This window comes from Bactrocera tryoni, chromosome 1, assembly GCF_016617805.1.
Source record: "Bactrocera tryoni isolate S06 chromosome 1, CSIRO_BtryS06_freeze2, whole genome shotgun sequence".
Lineage (NCBI taxonomy): Eukaryota > Metazoa > Arthropoda > Insecta > Diptera > Tephritidae > Bactrocera > Bactrocera tryoni.
Genome location: NC_052499.1, coordinates 62,244,102 through 62,257,144, shown reverse-complemented (window position 1 = coordinate 62,257,144; position 13,043 = coordinate 62,244,102). Strand labels below are relative to the sequence as shown.

The window sequence follows — 13,043 nt, the reverse complement described above, 5'->3', positions numbered from 1 at the left end:
CTTGCTTTGCATCAGCCCCCTTTTGCCGGTAGCAGCCGCGCTCTCCAAACGATTGGGATTTATTATGAGACTTGGGAAATTGAAAATGTCTACACGCGCCGCTGCCGCAACTTCTTGCATCAATGTTTATATTAAATCTACTAGATAAAGCGCCTCAAAGTATGCTTTGGAATTATGATGAGCTTGTTTGCTACGTTCTTCTATTGCTTCATTTCAGCATATTTTATGTCTTTTTATTGGCATTGTGTGCGTGCCTTCGTTTCTCGTTATCTTTTTGCATGCTATTACATTTAGTTGGTTGTCATGCTTTTTTTTCCACTTTTGCCTTTTACGACAAATTGATTACGTGTCAAATGTTTTATGCGTGGTGTGACAATTCTTCGTTGGGTCAGCGTTGCCAAGTTTCATTATGCCAGTGAGGTGTGCAGAAAACATTTATTATTGCTTGTGAGATGTGGGTATCAAAGGTGAGTTTGGTATTTTTTAATTCAATTTGCAAAAAAGGCTTGAATTCCCGTTCTAGATAAAAAATAATATTTTTTTTTATAAAACCTAAAAAAATAATATTTTTTTCTAAGTAAAAATAAAAAAAAAAAATTTTTACTAAAACTAAAAAAATATTAATATTTTCTAAAACATATTATCATTTAGGTTTAGTACAGTTAAAATGCGATTTTTTCAAAATAATTATGTTCAAATAAGCAACAGATTTACGCTTTGTTGTTATAGAATCGCAAATTTGCTAAATTTTAATAAAAAAAATTCTTTTAAGAAAGCAGCTAGTGAGAAATATATATTTTAGAATTTAAAAATTTTTCAATTTTCGATATTATATAATTTTATATGCTAGAACATTATATTTAATGACTGTTTGATAACATAATTTTTGAATACCCAACTAAAAACAATCCAAAAAGATTTCGAAAACAAAATTTTTCAATTTTTTTTTTCAAACTACGCCAATTTTTACGCACACTCTCTTTCGCAACACTGTAAATAGTAAATATTTTTTCCAGCAAATTCATTATGCTAAGAAACTTCACTTCAATATTCCCCACTACCCAGCGCTCTTAACCCACTTACATATATTATTTATTAATATGTCAGTGTCTAATTACAAGGTTCAGTTGTGTTGCCATAATAATATGGCAATAAAATTAAAAATCAACAGTCAGCGTATACTTAATGAGCAACTGTAAACTGTCTGAGTGACTCCAGACGGCATAAAATTATAAAAGAAAATAATAATATTTCTCTAGCCCTGCCATATTAATTACCACCAAAACAGCAGTAGTCAGTGAAAGACGCAGAAAATTACAAGGAAGACAAAATTAAGTATAATAAACAAAAAGAAAAACACATAATTTAGCAACAACAAGAAATAATTATAGCTTCCCATCAGTGGCTGTGGCATATGTCACATGACACACGGGAATTCTATTTACAAACGCACAGCGTATATCGTCCGCTGCCATAAACCATTTTATAGCACATAAACCAAGCTTAGTTAAAATGCTATTAAAAATGTGACCCATGAAAATTTTTTTACAGCATCCATCTACCATAAAAAGACTATTACCCAGCTAACATTCATCCTCTTCTGTCTCATTATGCATTTCAGAGAATGAGCACATTGTTGTTGCCATACAATTGCCATGCACCATTGTCTGAGTTATCAGCGAGCACATCAAAATTTTCATAAATGCCATAAAAAGTGCATATGAGTAAATGCAAGCACCCATATACACACACATACATACACACACCAATACGTGTGACAATAAGAGAATTGCAAAAAAATGGCAGCTAAATAAAAATTAGCAATCAAATAACTATGAAAATATAAAAATCGCATTTCGCTAATTTTTCTAGCGCACAAATACTGTGGCACTCAAGATTTTACAGCTACGCGCATAAACGGTGCACCATAAACGCTTCAGTTTTGTTGCTGTAACTTGGCAGATGCTTTTATGACGGCCAACGCGACTCTCGTGCACTTTGATTTGTACTCACTTTGGGTACTACGTGTATCTGAAATGTGAGTTTTCCCCCAAAAAGCATTTGACAAATCAGCAAAACGCTGGACAGGCATTTGTTTATGATTTTTCAAAATCATGCGGTTGCATGTGTGTGTGCTACTAAATGTGTTTTATTTGCAAGTGAAATAATCGGTGAAATGGTTTTGCGCTCATAAACTTTATGCTTTTGTAGACAGTCGTAAAAGCGGCAGCCGAGAGGAAGCGAGAACGTTGTTTAAAATCGTATACTCGCTTAGAAGCATAGAAGTTGTAAAATTTCTTATGGAAGAAAAAATCTTAATGTCGTGTGCATTTCATGCGACCAGTTGATCAGGCAGAATTACATTTTAATTTTATGAACGATTCTTGAAACGATTTTAGGCCACATAAAAATGGCAACACTGTTGCCGCTTGTGTGTTTTGACAGTTGTGACACTAAACACTTAATTGACAAACTTAAGTGCGGAGAAGTGTCAACGAATTGGTATAGGAAATTGAAGCAGGTGTTGAAAAAGCTGTCAAGTGTTTCAGTTTCATGGAAAAATGGAGTATGAAGCTTTTTGCGGGTCAGCTCTACTAACAAAATAAAGCATTTTTTTGGATTTTTTCTTGAAATGCACTTAAATGATACTGAAAGCTTGAGACATATGAGTACAGAAGAATCTTAACATGAGCAAAAAATTTTGCAAAACTTTTAATACAAAAAGCTTCTTCAAATTGGGGAAAGTTTCTAAAGCTACACTAACTAATAGTTGAATGGAAAGCTTAAAAGGATCAATTTAAAATTAATTTTGCTTATAATAAATATAAATTTCGTTTGCATCGCAGTAAAAGCTTGTTAATTTCAACGAAACTTCCGGAAGCTTCTAGGTCAAATGAGATAAATAAGTACAGCAAAAGCTTAACACGATCAATGAATTTCACAAGGCTTTTAATTCAAAAAGGTTAATTAAATTGAGTAAAGCTTTATAAAGTCGTACTGTCCGGCAGTTGAGCGTATGAAAAGCTTAGTTGAAACAATTTAGGATTATTTCAACAAAGATTAAATATGAAACTCTTTGCAGAGCAGTATAAGCTTGTTAATTTAAAGAAAAGCTTAGTAAGACCACTGATTTTCACAAAGCTTTCACTACATAAATCTTGACTAAAATGGTGAAAGCTTTATAAGGCTTTTAAAATATATTATGATAAATCAACAAAAGAAAAGCTTAATGGATCCATTAAAATTCGCAAAGCTTTTATAAAATACAAATAAAATAAATAAAAAAAATATTTCTGTAAAAGCTTCCAAAATAAGAGAGGTATTTAAAGTAAAAGAAATGGTTTCATAGCATTTCGTAAATATATCTGAAAACCATTTCTAAACTCGCGAAAACTTGATCTAATTGGTGAAAGCTTTCTAAAGCTCCGAGTTCAAATATTACAAATCAATGAAAAAGCAGCTCTGTGGGTTCATTGAGTTTTGCGAAGCTTTTATTAAAAATAAAATAATAATTTTGCAGAGCTTCATCATATTAGTGAAAGCTCCTTAGACATATAGGACTAATAGTGCAAGAATAAATACGTATAGGAAAATCTTAATGAATTCATAAGGTTCCGCATAGCTTCTATTATATTTAAAAATCATTTCCGGTATCGTGTAAGCTTCATCGTATTAGTGAAAGTTTACCAAAATCATAAAGCATACCCAATACTAAATATTGGTATGGAAATTGTAAATATAATAAGTTTTATACTGCATAAACCAAACGCTGAATGCTTAAATAATCTTGAAGCTCGTTGGCAATAATCCGGCGACAGTACGCTTTGAAATTATAAGTATTGTGCAAATTAACTAATAAAGTTGCACTCAACCCCATATGTCCGCCACAATAGAGTCATAAATCACTAACCTTTTCGACAAGCTGTAATTGCCAATCAACAAATTAGCGAGTTGAGTTCGATTAAAACGTCACTACAAAACACATACCAATAACTGCAAAAATATCTATACAATTTTAGCTAAACGCTGCTTGTATTAGATTTTCAACAAAAGTGTAAGCAAATAGGCGAAACAGCTGATTGACAGACAAATGGCAGCAGGCGAGAATGAACTTGGCGAATAAAAATGACAGTCACTTTTTGTTTCGCTTTTGGTTGTGGGCAGACAAATGGGCGCGACGACGCGCTTCGTAACTGAAAACTAACACCAGCTTACGCAATAAAGCTTGGCAACACACACACACATATGCATAAGCAGTCAGCAGTTTGCACGAATTTGTGTAGTTATATGTATGTGGCATATGTGTGTAGACAGCGAATGACAGCTAAATGAAGGCTGCTGATAATCTGTCAAAGAGCTGTCAAAAACTGCGTAGACTCATGCAGCGCAGCAGGCCGGCACAAACATACAACTACGTATGTATGTGTGAGTGTGTAAGCTCCGGTGCGGCGCTACAATGCATGAATGCGAACTGACAGCAGTTGATGCCTCCTTTTTAGTTGTTTATTTGCAATGTTGTTGTTGTGGCTATTGACCTTTAAAATTTTCGCCATATATACTTCTTTTTGTAGATGTCATGTTGTCGGCGTGTGTGTGCGTGTGAGCGAGCGTGAAAGTGTTTACTTGCGTCAAAACTGTCACTTTCGTTTTTATAAAATAATAAATTGCAAGCAACAGCAGAGTTGTTGTTACTTTTATCATTGTCTGCCACTAATACCAATAAAAATTTGTATTTGACATGAATTAGAGCCATTAATAGTTATGAGTATGCACATATATGTTATTTTTGTTTATATTTTATGTGTGCCGGCGTGTGTTTGTGACAGCTTGTCACTTGACGAGAAAATCAATAAATTCTCGGTTCAGCATTTAATAACGCGCGCAGTTGGTCGAAAAGTTGTCCAAACTACACACTCTCAATTTTGATTTTCCGTGCTCACGCAGACACTCTCACTCTCAACACTAACATTTCGAATAATTGACAGGCTATGCACATATGTGACCGGTCGGTCGATCACTCCCTTGGTCAACGCTGGTGACAGTGCGAAACGTCAAAGGTGTTTGACCGTAAAATTCGGGTAGACGCGCGACCATTGCGAGCGCAGTGTTGACCCGCTTGACGCTCGACATTTTTGTTAATTGAGTGAAATTTGACAGTTTTAAGTAACGCGTCGCAACATGACATGACGAGTTGAATTGAAGATATATCAGAGGCGCTCAGGCGTAAAAAGAAATTAATGGAATGTGTTGAAATGTTGCTGGGTTTAGCAAAGCATAAGTGCGCTTAAATGAAATGAGAATTGACAAAAAGCAGCAATAAAAACTTTAAGCAATTGTACTGAGTTAATTTTTAGCTTTTAGCGCGACAGTGTTGCCAGCTTAAAGTATATTTGCTTCAAGAATTTGTGTTGCAAGTGAACTCACAACACAATTTATCGATTCGAGTTGAAAGTAAAAACTGTGCCATGACCTTGAAAAGATAGCGAATTGCGATAAAAACAATAACAATACTAAAATTTACAAAAACAACAAGAACAGCAACAACAAGGCACGCAAAAACAATACATTATCTCACCCCTTAGAAACGTGCGCACACCTCCAACGCACAAGCGTTAACCTCGTATGCCTGCATACAGTCAGCAGCAATAAATTATCAGCAATAATTTTTCATCTTGAAACGGCAGCAGCAACAACAATGCAGCTGTGCGCGGCAGACGAAGCGCGCAGCGCAACAGTTGAAGCACAGTTGAGAGTTCAAAGCCCACCAACGCGGAGGCGGCACACATTAATTTCAGACAGCAGCAGCAGCAGCAGTTGCAACAATAACAAGACACGCAATCAAATGTTGCAAGGCAACTTTACGTAAATAATAAATAAAATGGTTAAAATTCACCTCAGCAGTAGCGACTGCGACAAAAACAACAACAACAACGCAAAACATGTTGTGAACTATCGAAAATAACAACGCGGAAATATATTACCGAAATGAGCGGCGAGCGGCAGCAGTTGAAACAATGCGCCAACAACAAAACAGTAAACGATAAAGCGCGCCGCATCCATTTGTTGTTGGTAGGTAGCGTTAGAGCGCTTGTGCGCTGCTGCTATAAATTCTGCACAAAAAAGCACAATAATTCAACCTGAATCGGTGTGACTGAACGCCTGCGGCAGGCAAGTTCAATGTACAAAACACCCGCTGACGACGAAGTCACTGCAATGGCAACTGTGCCGCGCGCCACCGCGCAAGCTCAAACTGGGTCCACACACACACACACACACACTTATGCATGCTGAAAAAGCGCCTGAGTATAGTTTTTGCGTGTGTGTGTGTATTGGTGGTAAGCGTCGCGCTTCTGCGCTGCCATTAATTCTAGCGCTCGCCGACTTGTTTGACAGTTCTGACAGACTATTATTTAAAGTTGCGCTTAAGTACAGAGCACGCTGCCGCTCACCCGCGCACCACCATTGCTTTGGTTGTTTTTGTGGCAGTCACTACCGCCACCTGTAGTGCAATGCCATTTCAACACAAGCACAAAGCATGTGTTGTGACGCCGCGTCGTTTTTCGTGTATTAAAGAGTGTGTGTGTGTAGGTACCATCTATACGGCAGCACTGCCACTGTCGCACATTTGTAAAATTTGTACGGCATTGTGCACTTTGTCTTCCGCTTATTTATGGCCGCTCTGCCGGCGCGTCAGACTGTCCGCCTACCACGCGCGGCCAGGCAAGTCTGAGTGTCTATTTTCCTTTCGATTTTCATCAGACATATTGCGGTATTCTGCTTGTGCTGGCGAATGTAGGTTAGTAGAGCGTTTGTAGGCCGTTATTAATAATCGTTTCGCCGGTTTGTTAGACAGCTTTTTAGCATATAAACTCCGACTGTTAATGCTAGCGGTTGGAAGCACCCTTGTGCGGATTTGTAAGCAACCAGACATGACTTAGTAGTTGGTAAGAGCAACTGATGTGCTCAGAATGAGCAGTATTGTGGTCAATTCCAAAAGGCTTTCACTGACAAAACTTTTCCGCAATAAAAGCGTTAAGTTAAAAGTAAAATTACGGTTAAGTTAAGTTACGCTGAGGCTAAGTTAAGGTTTTAGTTTAATGTTAAATTTGTTGTAAATTTTACAACTTAGCTTTATAAGTTCGAAGTTAAGTTAGTGCCATAGCTAAGTTTGTGTTCAGTTCAAGGTTAAGGTCAAAGGTATTAAAACGGAAGTAGAGATGAAGTCAAATAATGACGATAAGGTTACGGTTAAGTTTAAGTTAATTTTCAAATTTAAGTCAATAGTTTTGAGTTCTAAGATAAGTTACAGCAAAGGTTAAATTTAAATATTGACTTAAAGTTACAGAAAAGGTTAATTTTAGTTCTAAGTTAAGTTTCAGAAAATTTAAGTTCTAAGTCTAAGTTACGCGCTTTGTCAAATTTAAGTTCTAAATTTAAGTAACGGCAAATAAGTAAGTATTTAAGTAACGGCAATTAAGTTTAAGTTCTAAGTTAAGTTACGGAAAGTTAAGTTCTGAGTTTAAGTTACGGCCAACGTTAAGTTTAAGTAATGGCAAATGTTAAGTTTAAGTTTAAAGTTCAGAAAACTGCACATCTTTAATTTGGAGTAAGTTAAGGTGTACTTCACGTCTTGACGTTTCAGTAAATTTTAACACAAAACAACACCAATATTTGTTGCATATACATACATATATGTACATATATATATATATAGTTACGTAAACAAATAAACACAAATAGTGCCAGCAAAATTAATAGTGACAATGACTTTGCCAGTTGCACTAACAAATTCCCTTTTCTTTGCAGTGCGACAAGCATACGACCGTCGGCTCGAACAGCACACTGAAATATGTAGGCGAAGTTCAAGTTCCCTTCCATGAAAACATTTATAAATAAGTTTGCGGCCACAATCCACTGCAAAGGATTACACTTGTCAACCATAATTCAAACAAATTAGTCATTGGCATAATTTTCTGCCGTCGCTAACGTCACGCCGCTCCGCATGAATATTTGTGCAAGCATGTTTGCGCGCGCATAATGGGCAAAATTCCTGTTTGCGCATACAGCGCATAATTTTCCAAAGTAAATTGGCGCTCACATACACAAACACACCAGCACAGCAGCGTGTTGCTCTGTTTGTATTGACGGCAGTTGTCATTATTATCAGACGCCATATTTTATGTGATTTCTCATGGCACCAACGCCTAACTGCTGCTACCAGAATGAATGGGTCGATTTTTTGACGGCCACCACAACTACTGTCACGCCATGTGGTGCGACGGTGTGGCGTATTCTTGTCGCACTCGCTCATCTAGATACACATATGCACGCACTTTACGCTTAACGCGCTCACAATTGCTGGGTAACTGACCTTTTGTTGTGTGTGCGCGCGTATGCGCGGCGCGTCTATGGGCAGCGGTGACAGTAAGGGGAGGAGCGCGCTTGGCTTTTCGCTTTCCGCCTTTGGCCTGTCCAAAACGGGAGAATTATGGTTTGTTTACATTTTTGCGCGTGGCAGCCGGCAAATATTCGCTAGTAAATATCCATACATCACACACACAAACATACTCGTTCGTTTGTATAGAAGAAATTGGCGCAAACGAGACAGCACATGCTACATTGCTGCTATGTTAAGTGAATATGTGCGCAACTGTGTATGCGAAATGTATTTAAATGCCAGTAAATACCTGCGCCGCGACCCAAGTAGTGTGTGCATGTATGTATGTGCGTGGGGTGTAGCGCCTGTTATGCGCGTTGTGAAAGCAAAATTTATGATGTGCGGTTTTTTAGGCACAACGCGCTATCACAACAAAAAGCTGATATATTATGTATGTATGTAGGTGTGTGTTTATATCGAAGCTTAACTGTTTATATGCTTGATTTGATTGTACTATATATGCGTTTTAGATATATATAGTACATATACAATATTTTGTTATGTTTTCGCTTAGCATGTTGCTTTAACAACCTTTATGTCCCGTTGAAGCTTTTAAGGTTCTAGTTGTTTTTTATAAGTTTTTCCAATGTAATTGGTGCTCGAAATGTGCCCTTACTGTAATGGCGCGCGACCTTCGCAGTCATAGCGACGTTCGTTACACGAACGTTAACAAGCTCTTGTGGCCCAAAGTTCGCTTAGCTAACATTTGTAAGTGCGCTTAGTTACTTAATTACAGTATTGTTCTAATTATATGCGATGAATAAAGTACGAGTTTTATTTAAATAGAAATATATACACTTCAAAATACAGAAAAACAGAGTATATACATGGGAGCTTTTTATATACTTTTGAATAAAGCTTTGAATAGTATGCTTGAATGCAGGCATTGATTATTGAATTTAAAAATGTGATTAAACAAACTTAATGCTTAAAAGTATATAAAATAAAAAAAAATCGTATAATCAGTCACATAAATTGATTAGCTTTTAACCAGAATTTAATAGGCAATTTTAAATTTTTCGTAAATCTTTACGTAATTAATTAGAAGCAATAAATATATTGCGTACTAATTGAATAAATGTGAGAATAAGCAGTTATGTATACCTACAACAAAAGTTATGAAATTATTAGTCCTTAAGAGAATATTTCATTAATGGATTGTCTAATCGAAAGAACTGAAAGCTCTAAGGCTTCCAAAGAGCTTTCTTCGTCCTTTTCAATTTGTGAAAAGTTCGATCAATCTGCTAATTGACTGTGTCTTTTTAAACTCAAAAGAGCTTTTTAAAAAAGCAATGAGGACTAGCAGTGAATTTGGGCTAAGCTAATCTAAAACCTATTGGGATATGAAAAGCTTTTAACTCAAAAGCAAGAAAAACTAACGTTTAATAAGATACAAGTTACTCAAAGTTTCTTAAAAACTCCTTAAAACATTTTTAGAGCTAGCCCTCTAGATAATTATAAACTTCTACAGTCAAAATAATTATAAACTTCTATAAATTATATACTTTTAAAATAAATGAAATTTTTTTCGAAAACACAAACTTCAACAAACAACTTAAAAGCAAAGTCCAACAACATCCAAGAGAGCTACTAACTACGTGGTTTTAAAAATCTGACACTTAAACTTTGTAATTATTAATTCCAAAACACGTGACTTCCAGTCGACTAAAATGAAAGCTTCCAAAAAAGCTTTATTTTTGTTTCATAAAAGCTTTTCGAAAAAGTTTTATTATCTTGCCTAATAAAAAGTTTAGACTAAACTACTCTTTAATCTTTTACGTTTTAAGAGTTTTTATTGATGACGAACGCTAAATTTGGTTAAATCTGCTCAACAGCTTTTTGATGTCATAAAAGCTATTTATGAAGACTGAAGCTAAAATAAATTTAAACTGCCATAAAGCTTTTAATTTAAAAAAAGGTCAAGTTTTATTCAAAAACTCAGTTTACTACAAAAAACTTCAAAGCTAATTTCAATAAAATCATAAAGTTCCTTATACTGACAACAGAACAGAAGTCTGTCATTCAATTTTTTTACTCTCAATCCTCACAGATTACTTTACAAATCTCTTTTAGTCACAAAACTTCTTTATAAGCATACATTAACACTATAATATCTCTTTATAATTTTTTTATTTTCCACTCATTCCATTTAAATTTTGTTTGCTTAAATTATTCTGTGAATAATCTCTGTCTAGATAGTCGGAGCACAAAGCGCCAGCATTTTAATGAGCTGCACAAGCTACACATATGAACACGCTCTGCTTTAACGACTGCAGCTGAACAAATTTGCGCTAAAGCACGAGCTAGAGTTGTTAAAAAATGCGGCTAAACGCTACTAGCGCTAATGTGATTTTATTAGTTTTTATGATTTCTCGCTTTAAAGCGCGCAAATCGCAGTGAGAGCATCACTTTCAAGTTGAACTCACTGTCAGGGTATTACGGCTACTGTTTCTAGTGGCTACCAACCTAGATGTGAAATTCTGGATGTAATTGGATACCATGCAAAGGCTAGTATACGCATTTGGGGTTATAAGGCACTAGAAGCAGCCATACAGGAATTGGTTCTGCTCATAAAGTTAATACGCAGATTTTATTATGAGCAAGCTGGCGCTGGTTGTAGAGTGTATATTTAAAGAAAACGTTGTTGCTCACCTAAAGACTGGTGAATGCGTTTCATTATAATGTAAGCACGTAAGAGAGTTTTGGAAGATTTATGTAGAACAACATAAAATTTACCGGATAGGAAAAGTAAAAAACTAAACTTCGAAATGGAATAATTATAATAATGAAAACGCGCGCTCAGGCATGGTGTGTGCCCACTGATCCTGCGCGCAATGAATAGTGACGCAAGGCAAGTGAGTTGTGAGTGTCTGTAAATTCCATAAAAAATATCAACCGAGCAAAAAAGTATTTAAATTTCTATGCGGCCTTCAAAAGCAGGAACAGCGCTTAGTTTTTACTACCATTATTAAATTTTACGATGCAAGTACTTTTACACTTCATTCTTCATTCGCAAAGCCATACTGCGAGTATGCAGTAGAGTCATAAAATCTGACAGCTGGTTGAATATACAAACGAGTAAGAGTCTTAACGCGAAGACGCGCGCATAGAAACACAAGCTATAAATATGAGACGATGAATCGATGAATGAACAAGTGGCGGCGTACTCAGGAGCATGCGGAGCGCTAGCGCAGGAGCTCGGAGATCATAAAATTGTGCACAGCACGGACGCGAACCCTACTAATGTATATATACTTGAGCGCTAGTTAACACGATCGCAGAAAGAGTGCCACTAACACAGCTGTTGCACTTTTCCCATATCTAGCTTGTGTAGATATGCGCGCGCAATAAATCAAAAATGCTGCCGCCGCAAAAATTTTATTACGCGCGCGCGTAAATGTTCGATCACGTGGCAATATTAGTGCGCGTTTAATGCATTTTTCATTCAACGGCTGCCAAAGTGTATTAACAACATTAGGGCTTGCTAGAATGCAGCACGCGAAAAATATAAATTTGCCGCTATAAATGAATGCACTGATTAAGCGCGTATAACTATTATATATATTTTATTATAGGTATTAGAAGCGAAGGTAACTAAAATAAATTTTCAACTTCTTCTTTACTCCTCAAAAGAGGCGTCTCCGCGCACGTAACGCCGACAAGGCTGCTTTCAACAATCAATCGATTTTCACTGCCACCGCGCACCACAACTACTTTATAAAAATCTCTAATATTTATCGACAGGTCACGCGCGTTCACTAGTACCTGCCACTGTCACGTCGCCAGAGTAGCTTCAAATTTCAGTCAAACTCATTAAAGTGATCTTTTAATATTAATACACTCTAAAGCGCTATGCTGTATGCGTTTCGACTAGTAGCAATTTGCGCAGATTCGCACACATTGTGGGCGTACACAGTTTACTCCACCCGTCTAATCGAACGTGATCGATCAAGCGAACGCGCGGGAGCCGTCAATCTGAAATTCCAATTTCTGTGATGATTTTGTTGACACAACAACAACAATGAACAGGGCAATGTAGACAAAGAAAGATGTGTCGGCGATGACGTTGATGATGTTGCTGTTGATATTTAAGATCACCGGCTTTTTGCTGCTTTCCTTTTCGTTTCAAAGTGATGGAATGCGCTCAAGGTGTAGACAGTTTTTGTACCAACCTCACATGGGCGCGTGTGCGCGTATGTATGGCGGCGGCAAGTGGTCAGCGGCGTAATCATGTGGATATATTCTATTGATGTGCGGCCGCGCCAATTTTGTAGCTTCCGCGGCGGAGGAGGGTTTTTAATTAAAATTAAAGTTTATAATAGGTTTTTATCAGCTGGCCTTCTGCATGTCTTAAATTAAAAAGAAATTTCTCATTTTCGGCGTAGCGCTACGCCGTTTACTCAACGTGGTGTAGAGCTTTAAGTGGGCGTGTCCGGTACGCACGTACCATCAGATTAGCGCAGCTGCTTGTCGGTCGGCCGATACAAGGCAAGTTTAGTATTTAAAATGAAAGGGAAACAATTTTGATTGATGTTACGCAAAGTGCTGAGCTTATGATGTAATACTACAACAATAAATTCATTATAATTAATTTATGTGATTTAAT

The 13,043-nt window shown here is 36.6% G+C and overlaps 1 protein-coding gene across 2 annotated transcripts in view; it reads right to left on the bottom strand.

Annotated features, from left to right (window-relative positions):
• LOC120766782 (homeobox protein homothorax) overlaps positions 1-13,043 on the bottom strand; it is a 320,231-nt gene that overhangs the window by 111,297 nt on the left and 195,891 nt on the right. The window lies entirely within an intron of this gene.